This window comes from Arvicanthis niloticus, chromosome 7, assembly GCF_011762505.2.
Source record: "Arvicanthis niloticus isolate mArvNil1 chromosome 7, mArvNil1.pat.X, whole genome shotgun sequence".
In the NCBI taxonomy this organism is placed as follows: Eukaryota; Metazoa; Chordata; class Mammalia; order Rodentia; family Muridae; genus Arvicanthis; species Arvicanthis niloticus.
This window is the reverse complement of record NC_047664.1, coordinates 77,173,527-77,188,528: the sequence shown is the minus strand read 5'-3', so window position 1 is coordinate 77,188,528 and position 15,002 is coordinate 77,173,527. Positions and strand designations below refer to the sequence as shown.

The 15,002-nt window shown below is 43.4% G+C and overlaps 1 long non-coding RNA gene across 1 annotated transcript; it reads left to right on the top strand.

The window, feature by feature from the left end:
• Nucleotides 1-6,463: 6,463 nt before the first annotated feature.
• LOC143442982 (uncharacterized) lies at nucleotides 6,464-7,876 on the top strand. The gene is made up of 3 exons (XR_013111611.1): nucleotides 6,464-6,601; nucleotides 7,387-7,431; nucleotides 7,616-7,876. It is a non-coding gene; the product is annotated as an uncharacterized LOC143442982 (long non-coding RNA).
• Nucleotides 7,877-15,002: the final 7,126 nt, after the last annotated feature.

The window sequence follows — 15,002 nt, the reverse complement described above, 5'->3', positions numbered from 1 at the left end:
TTGGGAGGGCTGGGTTAAAAGCACTGACTGCTCTTCCACATGACACAGGCTCATCCCTGCGTCGCCCCAGGGGTGTCATTCCCAGCACCTACATGTTGGCTTGTGACATTTATAACTTTAGTTCCAAGAAAACCCTAAGCCCTCCGGTATATACAGGCACAAGTCACACATGCAGTACACAGACATACATGCAGGCAAACATCAATTTACATAAAATAAATATAATCTGCCTCTGTCTCCACCTCCTCCTCCTCAACCTCTACTACCTTGTTGGGAGCTGACTTAAGCAGAAAGCGGCTAGATCAACTTTGCAGCCATCTGGAACCATATACCCTGATGAAAGACTTGGTTGTCAAAAGCCTATAACAGCTGAAGCACACTCTGATAAGTATATTGTTTATCCCACATAGCTTGTTTTGCTGTTTAGTGACCTCAGCTGTATGGTGCACGTGGTAAAGTGTTTTCACCTGTGTTCTCCTGCTTGTGTATATAAATACCTCAGAATTCCCTTCAATAAAAGAGACTTGGTAAGAGACTTGATCACACCCTGTCTTGTCTCCATTCTTCGTGTCTCCTGCCCCTGCAGCCCCACTCTCTCTCTTGAACAGAGCACTTAGACAAAAGTGTTGAGGCAGAGTGTGGGCCTCAACATTACCTCCTCCTCCTCACAATATTATTCTTGGTTTTTGTTTGTTTCTTGAGATAGGGTTTCCTTCTTCCAGCTGTCCTGAACTTGCTTTGTAGACCAGGCTGGATTTGAACTCACAAAGATCCCCTGCCTCTGCCTCCTAAGTGCTGGTGTTAAAGGCATGTACCACCACACAAGAATGAATATATATATATTCATTATTATGAATATATATTAAATATATATTAAATATATATAAATATATATATATAAATATATATTAATATATTATATATATATAACTCCTTGCCTGGACAAACAACTTCAGGAGCAGAAACTGCGGACTGCCATGTAGCCCCCTGAAGCTGCCCTTAGCTTCTCCTTTCCCCAATCCCCCAATATACTCTTCAAGGCAGGCACCCCTTTTCTGCTGTGTATGTCCTTTGTTATTTGAAATGAACAGTCCTGTCTGCTGAGGTCAGATGGGTCTCGTTCTGCCTTCTGTCTCTAATGCTGCCTCAGAAATCTAACAGGTGGGACCCTTAAGAGTAGCTTTAAGGGCTTCTCCCTTATGAATGGATCAGGTTCTTAGAAAAGTAGCTTTCCATGTCTTTTCCCTGACCTTCGGCCTACTGAAGACAGTGTTCTTCCCTCCAAGACACATCCCCCACCCACCCCTGCTCCCCTTTTGGAACATTCCTCCTTCACCAGACACCTGAACCCCAGGGCAACTTGACCTTGGACCTTCAAGCTTCCAGAACTGTGAGAAATAAATTCTGTCCCCTAAAAATTACACAACATTTGGTATTTTGTTAAAGCAGCACAGCTAATTCAGGGTTTAGGAGAGACCAGGAAATAATCATATTTTCCAAAGTCACAGAGGATGTGAATGTAGGAGGTAAGGCTGGAAAGACAGAACAAAGCCAAAGGATGTGCCTCAAATGTTAGGTCAACCCTTAGGGCTTTATTTCCTATAAGCAGAGATGTGATGGAGATTTTTAGATTGTTCAGTTATTCAAGTGACAAATACTTATCAAGACACTATGTACCAACCTCTGGTCTAAGAAGTAGAGAAAAGGCATGGGAAGCTGGGCTGGATTTTACAAGGTGTAGCTCATCGGGGTGATTGGAAGGTCAGAAGGTGAACTGGTAGCATGTTTAGACCAACTCAGTGGCAGGTGGCAGGAAGTATGACTCATGACTGGACAGTCTCCCAGGATAAGAGGTCCTCGGGTAGATGGTCCAGAGGTGAGCTCCTGCCTGACTCCTGCGTGCTCTCCAGTCTTCAGATCCATTCATAGAAGCTGGCGCTTCTTTTGACTTCTAGGCTGCTGTGACAGAGAGGAAGAAATATCTCTTTTTGGTTCTTCTTTTCTTTAACAAGGTAAATGTTTCTCAGCAGATGCTCTTTACGTCTTGGTGCCTGGAGCTGAGTCACGTGATGGACTTTTAATATTTCCTTTGCAGAGTGACTTTGCGGTGACACATTCACACAGATGGTCTTACCAATCACATATCAATATCATTTTTTTCTTTTGCTATAAAGATATGATCTTTAGTTGAGAGAGTCAAACACATTTATGAGATAAATATGTCTTCCCATATTTTCCTTTACATTTTTATTTTTTTATTATATTTTTATTAATTTGTGGGTTTTTTTTTGAGGGATACATTTAAAGGTTAATTCTTTAAGTCTTCCATGTGGATCCCAGGGGTAGAATTCGGGGGCGGAACACAGATCATCAGGCTTGGCAGCAAACTCTTTACCAGCTAAGCCATCTTGCCTGCTCTCCTTTTCTTTTTAAACCAGGGTATAGACATGTAACCTATACTGGCCCAGAATTTGCAGTAATCCCTTTGACACAATCTCTTGAATGCTGGGATTACAGGTGTATGCTGCTACACCCTGCTCACATATCATTCCAAAATGAAATGGTGTCTTAGGGTTTTACTGCTGGGAACAGACACCATGACCAAGGCAAGTCTTACAAAGGACATTTGATTGAGGCTGGCTTACAGTTTCAGAGGTTCAGTCCATTATCATCAAAGAAGGGACATGACAATATCCAGGCAGGCATGGTGCAGGCAGAGCTGAGAGTTCTGCATCTTCATCTGAAGGCTGTTAGTGGAAGACTGACTTCCAGGTAGCTAGGACTATGGTATATAGCCCATGACCACTGTGACACACCTACTCCAAAAAGGCCACACCTCCTAATAGTGCCTCTCCCTGGTCCAAGAATATACAAACCATCACAAATGGTTACTATCAACTGTGTCTAGAAGTAAATTCTCATTGTGTTGGCATGATAGTGTCAGTTGTTCTGTAGATACAAGGGAAAGATGTCTTTAAACATGTTAACATCTTGAATAATTCTGAAAGGAAACTATACAAGAACATCATCTAAGTTAAATAATTTGAAACCCTAAACCTTAAAAGCATTTGAAAGTGACAGCTCATAGAAACTAGAAATAGAGAAAAATATTAAGACCTTAATTTTATTGTTTATTAATTCAAAAAATAAGATATTAAGCATGCAATGTTTAGAATTAAAAAGACCACAGAAAACTAAAGAGACACGTAAACATGTTCACTAATGCTAGCAATATTTAATAGAGGTTCTTAGCATTATTCCCACACAGACGAATACTATTCTAGTCTGAAAATTTATTTTCTGAAATGCTGTGGAATTGTCAGTGAGGGTAAGAGAAAAACACAGAAAAGTGGCATTTGAAAGTCTCCCAAGTTGTTGCCTTAGTGAGGACAAGCCAGCCCATCTCTCTGGGTAAAGAAGCAAAGCATGTGGCTTTGGAGACACAGCCCAGCGGGTGCAGAGGGAATCAAGTTACTCAAAGCAGCTGGAGATTAACTCTGGTATCAACAGTGGAACCAAATGCTCAGTTCTGAAAGACAACTGGAGGAGTCAACAATGAACTCAGAGTCTGAGGACAGTCTCATCAGTTACCTCATTCTTATTGCTGCCTGTTGGGGTCCAGGAGTCACTCCACAAATCACACGATCTCAGTCAGACAGGGCTGGTTAATGAACACACACCTAAAGGCTGAGTGACCAGGGGGACAGCTGAAAGCTGCACATTGGACGTTTCTCAGGGCCAGCTTATAAAGGCTAAAACTGCAGAAGCCGTAAATGAGATCACACACAGGTGCTGGAGGTGCTGCCCAGTGGTCGGCCCTGACTCAAGCCATTTTAGACATGATAATTCATATCAATCATTAATTTGATGGGTCCTATGTGAAGCTTACAGCTGTGGAATTTCTTGAGATTAACAAACCTCGTAGCATACAGAACGTAACAAGGTATTCGGTTAGCATAATCCTGCTCTGAGTCAAGTTATTTTTCTGCATCAGTGACTGGCAGGAATATTACAGCAACCATATGAAATAGCTGGTGGGCATGGATCAAAATGGCTACAGCTGTGCTGGCGGAGGGCGGGTGGCAGGCCTCTCAACACTGCCATTTTCAGAGACTACAAAATGGGTTTCATTTCTCTTTCATTTTGTAGAGTCTTGGTTTAATTGCTTCCCAATCTGGTTTTTAAGTTTTGATATTTTAAGCCCTGCTGGGAAATTAAGAATCCTGAAGAGAGATGCAGCACACCTCCCCTCAAATATCAGACTGCTGCTCACTTTCACGTGCAGTGTTAATGTGTTTCAAAAGCTTACAGAAAGTCAAACACCAAGATGATTTCCTATGCAAAGATACAAGAGGCTTCCACTCTGAATCAGCCAAACAAATAGACCCAGGAGGACAGAGAGCTGCCAGGCCTGGCTCAGGTTGGGCTCTTATGTGTACCACTCCACAAAACTCCCAAGACTCTTTCCTTTTTCAAAAATGAAAATCTTTAATGCTTAAGGTATGTCCCAGTTTCCTTGGATTAGAGTTGAATAAATGAATGAATGAATGAATGAATGAATATGATGATGATGATGATGATGATAATAATGATAATGATAATGATAATGATAATAATGTGTCCCTGTAACAGAGAACAGAGACATGAAGGCAGGTCGGGGTCTGGATCCTATAACCCCAGGACAGGACTAGTTTGTGTGTCTCAGAGCTGACTTCGCTTGCATCTGACCTCTGTCTCGTTGGGCTTTATTTCAACTGCAAGATGGCTACAGGTACCAGGTAGGGTAGGGAGGAATAAGAATTCCCTCTCTTTTTGATTTGGCCAGATTCCAAATGAGTACATTTTTCCTCTACTTATTGTTGTGATGTCATCACTCTTATTTTATAATTAATCTTAATTTCTTTAGAATGCAGGGAAATGGAAGCAGCTGGTGTACAGAGCCAAGCGCCCGGAAGCATCAGCCCTAGGCAGCAAGTAATTCAGCTACTGTAGAGGCCCTAGTGTTGGGACCCGGGGCACTACAAGCATTCAAGCTCCTGTGTAGACCCAGGAGGCTGGGATTCCTCAGTCCTCGACAGCAGCTGGTGTTGTACAGCTGGGTCTAGGTGTGGGCATCCTGCTGTCACCAATGCCAGCTGCTCTCTGTCCTCTCAGTGTCTGTGGCCCTTTCTTCACACTAGTAGCTCAAACCACACTATTAAAGGTAGGGGTGGGGACAGACCACTTGAGAAGTTTTTAAGATTTATTTTTTTTATCTCTCTCTCTCTCTCTCTCTCTCTCTCTCTCTCTCTCTCTCTGTGTGTGTGTGTGTGTGTGTGTGTGTGTGTGTGTGTGTGTGTGTGTTCATAAGTGAAGATGACTACAGAGGCCAGAAAAAGGTGCAGAATTTCCTAGACCTGGCATTACATGTAGTTTGTGAGCTGACATATAGATGCTGGGAATAGAACTCAGGTCCTCTGGAAGATCAGCCAGCATCCGTAACCACCAAGCCATCTCCCGGGCCTGAGAAAGAGAGAAGCCTTTTTTGAAGGGTTGTAACACTGGGGCACACAGCACAGGGAAGGTATTTTCCAGCCAGTTCACCAAGTGAGGCAGTCCCTTGTACAGCCAGAAAAGGGCTGTTTAAACCAACACAGTAATGCTTTATTCAGATAGAGGGTGGAATTTCCACTAATTATGGCATGTTCCCTTTTGCAGCAGTAACAACTGCCCACCAGGGGAGGTTTCCTCTGTCTGACCCCACCTGGATAGAAATGGTTGCAAGTTAAGTGTGCAAACTGTTTGACACAGTCATGGCCAGACTAACACCTTCAGGACCCAAGGGAGCAGTTGTAACTATTTGTAGCTTCCCACTGCACCCGTTCTCAGCGTCACCTTTTCAGTGGTCCTTTCTTGTTTAGACTTCCCAGTTTTGCTTGAGTCCATGGACACGGCAGCGGTTCAGGGCTGGCAAGATTTGATTCATAAGCCTTGAGTGAATGGACACAGTGCTGTTGATCTTAAAGGCTTTCATTCCCCCCTTCTTTAACTAATGATCCCAATCGGAACCAACTGTTCCAATATTTCTCTAACAGTCCTCCCGTTCCTGTGGGGGAAACTGCCCTTGTCTGTGAAGAAGCCATTCTACTTTGAGACTCGGCCTGCACCGGGCTTGACCATAGCAACGAATCTGAGCCAGGCCTGGACAGTGAGCCCTAGAAGTCATCTGGCTTTGTTCACCAGAAGAATGGTAAGCCACCTCTATATTTATAGATTTATTCATTTATTCACTTATAGATATGTATAGAATATAGTCACATATATTCACTATACATATATATATATCTTTAAAATAGTACATATTTTTAAAGAGGCCGTGAATTTGAGAGGAAGCTTGGGAGGACTTGGATTGAGTGCTCCTGAAAGGTGATAGCATCAAAAGATAACTGCCCCTCTGGCTCTGCCCCCTCTGTTGTTGCCATGGTGATGAGAGCCTTGTGGCTAGCCAGAGGGAGCTCCATCTGCAACCTCTGCCGGCTCTAGGTCAGGAAGATGAAATCAGCTGACATCTGTTAGACTCTTAGTGCCTGCCAAATGGCTCCATCTGACGACAGCTGTCATTGTGAGTTCATTAGTGTTGGGTGGACGTCATATCACGTGACTGTCACTTCATCAGTAATCTTACCCCATAGACTTTGATTGACCAGAATCTCTGGCAAGGGTGGCTGCTTCTATGGACCCAGTGAAGCCCATCCAGACTATGCCCTCCCAGGATAGCAAGCTGCCTTTCTTTATAGGAAGACCACTCATTGTGTCTTGTGCCAAATTTCCTGACCAATAGCAGTGTCTACTTCCTATTTGGCTGCGCCCTCTTCTCTACGTAGCCATGCCGTTTGCCGTTTTGAAGGATCTCCAGCTCATTATTATTCAACCTTGGACCTTTTTTTTTTTTGGCTTTCATTTTTAAATCATCATCATTATCATCATTCATCGTCAATTTAGATTGTCAAGTAATAGGATTTTGCCTGTGGCTTCCGTTCCTCTTTCATTTTGGTTGATTTTCCACCCCCCACGCCCACCCTGCTTCTCACCTCCCTGCCTCGCTTCCCGGTTGTTCTCTTTCACACCAAGTGTTACCTTCTACTTAGCTCTCCTGCCTTCCCACCCCGCTCCTCTTTATCCCACTCCCAACCCCTAGTCTCACGGGCCCTTATGGTTTCCTGACCAAGACTCCTGGTTACCCCCACTTGGACACATAGTTACAAGTTAGAGGCTCCGCTCAGCTTGCAAGAGAGAACATGCAGTTTTTTTGTCTTCTGTGGTTCTAGTACCTGGAGCCTGGAGCTAGGAGATGTTTTTTTACCCGCTCTCTTCATGCCTGCAATGAGTGTTTTCTTCTGTTTTTAGGGACTTTGGTATCACAAAAATAATGGAGGAGGCACTAACTTTCAGGTAAAGAACCTTTCACCCACTTCTAGTTAAAAATAGGAGATATTAAATTCCCCCTGTTCAGACAAGCAGTTGGGCTTCTCTGCCCCACCTGATCCTAATTGATGTACAGCCAATCACTGTCCTGTTTTATTTTTAATATTCTAGAAAAAAATAAAGACAGCCTTTCTTCTTCCTTCTGTGTCAGGAGCTTAAAACATAAAGTAAGCAGAAACTGTCTGAAGCCACTGTCCCTGACAATTGAGAGGCTATTTCCAGTATAAAATAAAGAGAAGATGACCTCATGCACAGAGAGAAAAGTAGACACGAGACAGATGAAGATGGAGAGGCTCTGTGGGCATCTCTGAAGTTCTTGGATACAGCCATGCCTGAAGCCATCCCTCCATCCCATGAACTGTGCTGTCTTTCACCTTCTTAAGTGTGAGTTCATTGTTTCTCTTGAAAATTTTAAGACTACTAATTGTAAAATAAAATAGATTTGCTTCAAAAGGAATGGGCACTCTTCAGTTTTTACATATCAAATTTATTTTTAAAGTACATGTGCTGTGTTTACATCATGCCCCGCCCCAACCCCCTTCACCTCCTCCCAAACTCACTCTCAAATTCATGGCTTCTTTAAAATTATATGTGCTATATAATTTACATATGAATAAGTGAATGATGTATACATATAGCCTATTGTATTTATTTAGTGTTGCTCATATGTATATATTTTAGTGCTGGTGTTGATAGCCAGTTAGAGGCTCATTCCTGGAGAAGATTAATTTTCTCTCACTCAGATTTCCCCCATCTGTTTGGGGATGTCAACTGGTGTTTTCATTGTTTACACTGAGAGAGACAGAGACAGAGAGATAGAGAGATAGATTGACTCAGATAGACAGATAGACAGATAGATAGACAGATAGACAGATGGGCGGAGAAACACTGCCCACTGCCCCGTTGAGTGGCTCCCTAAAAGCGATCCTGAGTGACTCCACAGACGGCTTCTCTTTGCTGATTTGCTCACTGTATCTGTGCCTCAGTATACCTAATCAACTTCCGCTTCCGCTCTCAGATGAGTTTATTCACAGCAGACATTCCAGTCCTCTGGTTCTTACAATCTTTCTAATACCTGTTAAGTTTCAAACCCAGGACAAAGTGGCTAACTGAGGTACCTATTATATCAAAGCTGATGCTGGTCTCCATGTTCTCCCAGCATCCCTCAGTCCCTACCTGCTGCAGGCTCCTCCTGGCTGGCATATCCTGCCCCCTACTTCCCCTTCCCCTAGCCTTTCTGATTCCTATATAACTCAGCCGTTTTGGTTACACAGACCATTTTGCCCTTTTAGCTCTTGCCCTCTTGGCTAGTGCTCCTGGGTCCCCTCTCCCCCACCCCCATGTCCACTCTGGACTCTCCCAGATGTCTCTGCATCTGCTTGTTCTCTCCCTTTTACCTGTAATAAAACCCACATCCCCTTGGGAGCAGGCATGTTCTTTTCTTTCCTTTTTATTCATTTTTGGCACCTTTAATTTCTTTTGAAAGATTACAAGTTTTTCCTATCATCTAGAAAAAGAAATCTCTGTTGGCTGTCTGCTGTCAGCCTGCCTTCATTAAAGGGTGTTCAGGCCATGCATTGAAATGTCCACATATGTTTGTCTGAGGGAGTGGATTAGACCTCCTTGAGAAAGTGACCATCTGCAGGTTACTGCAGGCAGTGGAGACCTGTCCTATCTCCTAGGTGTATGCCCGGGGGTGGGAGCTACAACCATCTGAGCCTCTCACAGACACTGGGATTTCCACTGCTTATTAGGTGCACATCACTGTGATGGATATTAGGAATTTAAAGCTAAATACTGAAATATTATTGACCATTTACTTAATTGTCTATAATCTACACTTTGACATCTGGAGCTTCAATGACCCTGCAGAGCCGACTCCTTCAAAGAACTGTCTTCTTCACGGCAGCTGTTCACCCACCAAAGGGATTTACTGAACATGAAGTCTTCTGTCAGCATATTATATTTAAAAAGACAGCCCTGTGGAAATGTCAAGTGTTTTTCCTACTCACATCAGTTTAACTTGAAATTAGACCACGTGTACTCACCTTAGGTCCAGCCTCACTAGTAACCTGTATTCACAATCATAACCATGGACAAAAGTTTCCAAACCTTTCTCCCTCATACACACTCCCCTCTCTGATTGTGACCAGCTCCACTCCCCTGCAAGCACCTGTGAGCTTCCCAGACTCCTTGGCTACTTAAGGAAGTTGCTTTGCCTTAGAGCTTGGAGTCACAGAGCCAGCCTGACTCCCAGCAGGACTGTAATCACATCAGAAAGCTAGGTGTGGTTAGCTGCTAAGTGTGGATGGCCGTGGCTCTAGGAGCCATTTCTGCCTCTGGACAAGACAGTCAACCTCCCAAGGCCTGGCTGCAGCTAAACAAGATAAGCCCCGACCACAATCACCACAGAACACTGTGCTGTAGAGACACTCTTTCATTGCCTGAGAAGCTCCTGGGAGCCACTCTTCAGCATGCCTCTGCAGACGGTGTCCCTCTTCTGCTCTCTCTGTGGGGTTGTGCCCTGTTCTAACACACTCCACTTCTGACAGCCCATGTGTCACCAGCCAGCCTGTCACTGGCATCCCTGAAAGGGCAGTTACTTTCTGCAGTGTTCAGTCTTTAAACTTAGTTCACCATCAAGTGACAAATCCACCAATCTCACCTGACCCTCTCAGTGAGGTCTTTGATGTCAACTGCCAGGCTGACTCGTTTTGCCACTATTTAGTAACACTGGGAATTGGTTAGGGTTTTATGCATGCTAGGCAAATGTTCTATGCTGAGGTATAACCCAACCCATTTTGTTCATTTGTTTGTTTCTTTGTTTGTCTTGAGACCAAGACTCCATAGATTGCCCAGGCTGGCCTTCAACCCCTGACTTCCTGCCTTTAGAGTAGCTGATTGCAAGCCTGGCTTCATTCTCCTTTTTCACACTCAGTCTTGTTATTCATGCCCGTGTCTTCCCTCTGCCTTTCTCTATCCTTGTCTGTCTCTCCATCCCTGTCTGTCTCTCCATCCCTGTCTGTCTCTCCATCTCTGTCTCTCTCAGCCTTGTAGAAAGAACCCATACTTTAGACCTCGCTGTATTCTCAGCTACTAGCTGTGTCTGCTAGCAGGTGCTCCATTAACTGCCTATTAGATGCATAGAAAAATATTGGATTGTAAGTTCCCTTCGGGCAGGAACCGTGTTTGCCTTTTAATTGTATACTTTGGGATAGGTACTGCAAGACCTTGTCTGTAGATGATCGATATTGAGTGAATGGAGTAACCCTGTAGGTAGGCAGGATAAGCAGAATTCATTACCCTAGTTGACAAAGAATCAGAGGTGAAGAAAGTAAATGTCTTCTGGAAGGGGACTGTGCGGGCTCACTTTGGTGGTCCTCCAGACACAATGTAGAAACTCCTGGAAAGAAGTCTCAAGGAGGAACTGTCTAGATTAGGTTGGCGTGTTGGCGATGTTCTCACTTGGGTTAATGGAGGAGGGAAGAGCTGCCCTGAACGTGAGCAGCCCTATGTGATGGGCCCCGCCCTGGACTAAAGGATGAGATGCACATTGGTGTACATGTGATGATCCATTTCTCTTTGAGACCTAGCTGAATCTGGTGGGTTTCTTTCTCGGAGGCTTCTCATCCTCCGAAGGGCAGTGCCTTTCCCATGGCAGCACTAAGACCTGTTTAAAGCTTTCCCACCGATTGCAAAATCGGAAATGTCTTGAGCCATATCCTCATCAGGATGAGCTCACCTCCACATGGGTAAGCTGAGAGGCCCTTGTCACAACCCTAGACTCCAGCCCCAGGGTTTTTGGGTGCGGGGACCAGAAACAGCTTATCCAAACAGTGGAGCTCCTTCCTCGATGATTTAATCATGTCAACTTTTAGCTTTCTCCCACTCCATCCCAGGCAGGATGGTCCTTGCTTCCTTCAGTGGCTGCATTGATGAAGCAAGAGTATTTTTGTCTTTTTAATGAAAGGTCCTTTGAGCCCAGTCAAACTTTTTCTAGATAATCGTGTGTTTCTGTCTCTTGACAGACCTCTTTGATGACATCACATTTTAGGTTCAATCCCGGTGCCTTGGATTACATCAGAGTTTAATAATTAATTGGTAGCTTGAGAGATATTGCCAAGGTTGGGGACCATTTCTATGGCATCATTAAAGTCATTAGAAGGTCTACACAAGCAAGAAGCTTCAGCTTACTGCATGCCATTCTCACCGAAACAGTGCTAAGTTCCTGGCACCTGCAGATTTCTCAACTCCAGTTCAATCTTTATGACATCAATACCAGAGACACATTCAAGTATCTTCTGTCAATAAAGGCCATGATATACCTCTGACATTATGAAAATGGAGAGGCCTTCAAACACACATATATTGGAAAGCAAGATTCTGCCTGGTTGGAAATCTCCCAAGGCCTTTACCTTCCTCCTAGACTCAATCAGGCTTGGTATTTTAGTTTCATTTCTTATGGCAGTGATGAAATAGTCCAACCAAAGCCACTACAGGAGGAAGGGTTTTTTTTGGCTCACAATGCTGTAGTCCATCACTATGTGGAAGCCGAAGAGGTAAGAACTTGAAGCAACTGTGTACATCCCACATCCCCTATTGGAAAGGGAAGATCATACTGCTGGTGCAAAAACCGGGCTTGTACAATCCTAGAGCCAGCATCGCCACACCAGCCATCAAAGAATGGGTTAGAAGCAGAGAGGCCGGAGTTTCATATTGACTGCAGGTGGAGATTCGGTTCTGTTTTTCTCTTTGGCCTCGAATTCCTGACAGTATCACCGAGTCTTGATGTTAGCAAGTCAACCTGGAGTCAGTTTGGTTGGACTTATTTATATATCTGATCTGAAATTATTTGCCCTGAAACATTTGAGAGGGGAGGAAAACTGTGTGTAGGAAGCAAACTGAAATAAAGCTACCGACTGTTGATTAGCGTTGACAACAGTTAAAACTGGGCGTGTGTTACGCTTCTCTTTACTACTTTGGTGTATTTTGAAATTTTCCATCATGAAAACTTAATCAACAGTATGAAAGAAAGTGAGGAGAGAAATGGATGCCTTTTAATGTCTTTAACAATTCCATACAAACCTGTGTAGAACAGAAATTTAGAATATACAAGACATAGTGGTTTTTATTATTATTATTATTTTTTTTTTTTTTTTTGCTATGAAGAAGCTGGGGAAAACAGCCCCGTGCCTGTCTCCATTCTAGGTCTTTTCTTACCTGAGGTATTGGATCCATCTCTTCATCGTACTGAATCTATATTTCTTTACTTAAGACATGAGAGAGTCAAAGCTGTCCAACCTCCACCTAGGTAGGCTTTCACAGCCTTTGTGCCTGCCCACCCTGGTGAATCCCTGGAACCTCACCTGTCCATGCAACCCCCAACTTTCAGCATTTGCCTAGGTTTGTGCAACTGGCAGGCTAACCCTACTTCATCTTGGACCTGAGAACTTGGTCTGCAGCTGAACCCAAGCTGCACTCAAGTACCAGGAAGGACCCCACAGCTTGTTCTTGGCCAGAGTTACTCCCTAGCTACTTCCTAGCAATCAAACATTAGTCTGATTGTTTCAGATGTACTTTCAGACTGCTCGTGATTGTATACGGTCTTGTTTCAGAGCACCCACCTGTCAATAGTCATTCAATTAGATGCTTGCCAGGATGAACTTCCATCATTTGCATCCGTTTTCTATAAAACCTTATCCCGATGAGAGCTCTGGGCTGCTTCACCAAACCGCTCTGTGGGTTGGTGGTGAGTAAGCCCAAACTTGAGTTTGTAATAAAAACATCCTAATGTGATTACATCAGAAATGGCTCGTTGGTGGTCTTTTGGGGTTCACAAACGCTTCCTGGCACAACACAGCTCATAGACTTGCTTAGCCTGGTGAGTGCCAAGACTCTGGTCCACCTACATCACCCTCATCTCTGCCAGGCAGAGCCTGGGCGCACAGTTTGCACACAAGCTGCTTGCTCTGTTTGCATGCTTTCTTGTCTCCCACTGAATTGGAATCACCCCTATTCCTCTAATTCGAAATCGACACTGAGAATATGAATGATTAACCTACCAATTCCTAATATCAGACTTGACAATGACTAACCTTGGGCGACAAGAGGAAATTAAAAACTTCAGTTTTCCTGAGGTATGTGGGGGGGGGGGAAGACTGGTTTCAGCTTTAGCATTCTAAGACCACATTCTGATTCATTACTTTTCACAAATGCTTCATGGGTGCGTCTTATGTAAGTAGTCCTGAGGAAATGCATGGTCTGGTTGAGACAGTGACATCAGATGAGAAGCCACGCATAGCATTCGACACCGCTGTTATAATCGGTGGTGCCTTAAAAGCACAGGGAATTTTATTTAGTGTTCTAAGATTGATCACTTGCTGAGCAGTATTCTGGGAAAAAGCACTTTGTCAGTGTTGAGGATATGCCGATGATTGGTCCTGATGGTTCTTTTAAAAATTATTTTATGGCTTCCCATTAATATATGTTCAGCTGCTAACTAATGGGGTATTGTTGGAAGCACCATGGATATGAAGATTTTATTCTAAAGACTGAAGCATGGTAAATTATATATTATTGCTCAGTTGAACTGCTCTCTATAATGATATCACATTTCTACTGGAAAATATTAACATTAAAATTAATATTTAACTGGTGGCTGAATTGAGTTTAAATGGAGAGGCTTTCTACAGCCAGACAGGTGGCCATGGGCAGGTTTTTGGACTCAGTTAATTTAATCGACTCCACTTTTAAAAAGGTATGTCTAATCCTTTAATCACACAGTCTCTCCAATCGGTGGGGAAGCAACAGCAAATGTAGGACCTGAAACTTGAGTTTTGATTTGACTATGAAGATAGTGGAGTTAACCAGGAAAACTATGTTAGCTCAGAAGTATGGTTGGGATGTCATTAACTAGCCACGCTAGGCAGAGAGGGAAAATCAGCAGTGTTGTTAGGCGTTTAATAAAACATGAAGAAAAGTAATTTAAGAAGGCTTCAAGCAGAACTTGCAGCAATGTTTATTTTAGGACATGCAAGAAGTGGCTATTATGAGAGCCAATTCAAAGGATGCTGAATTCTGACTTCGCCATTTTAAGTTAATCTTATCTTAAATAATCTCTAACTTATTATTCATGTTACTTGTCTGTAGTAAGATAGAATTCTGGGTATGAAATTTCAAAAGATTATTTACAAAACTTGTTTGAAAAGCAGTAATCCTTGCCAGGTGTGCCATCCCATTACTTGGCAGAAAGAGGCAGGTGATCTCTATGTGTTCAAGGCCAGCCTTGTTTGTTTGTAGAATAACTTCTGGGCCAGCCAGAGCTACATAGTGAGAACATGTTAAAAAGTATACATATACACATATACATAATGTGTGTAGTGTGTGTGTAGTGTGTGTGTAGTGTGTGTGTAGTGTGTGTGTATGTGTATGTGTAGTGTGTGTGTATGTGTGTATGTGTGTATGTGTGTAGTGTGTGTGTGTAGTGTGTGTGTATGTGTGTATGTGTGTAGTGTGTGTGTGTGTGTGTGTGTGTGTGT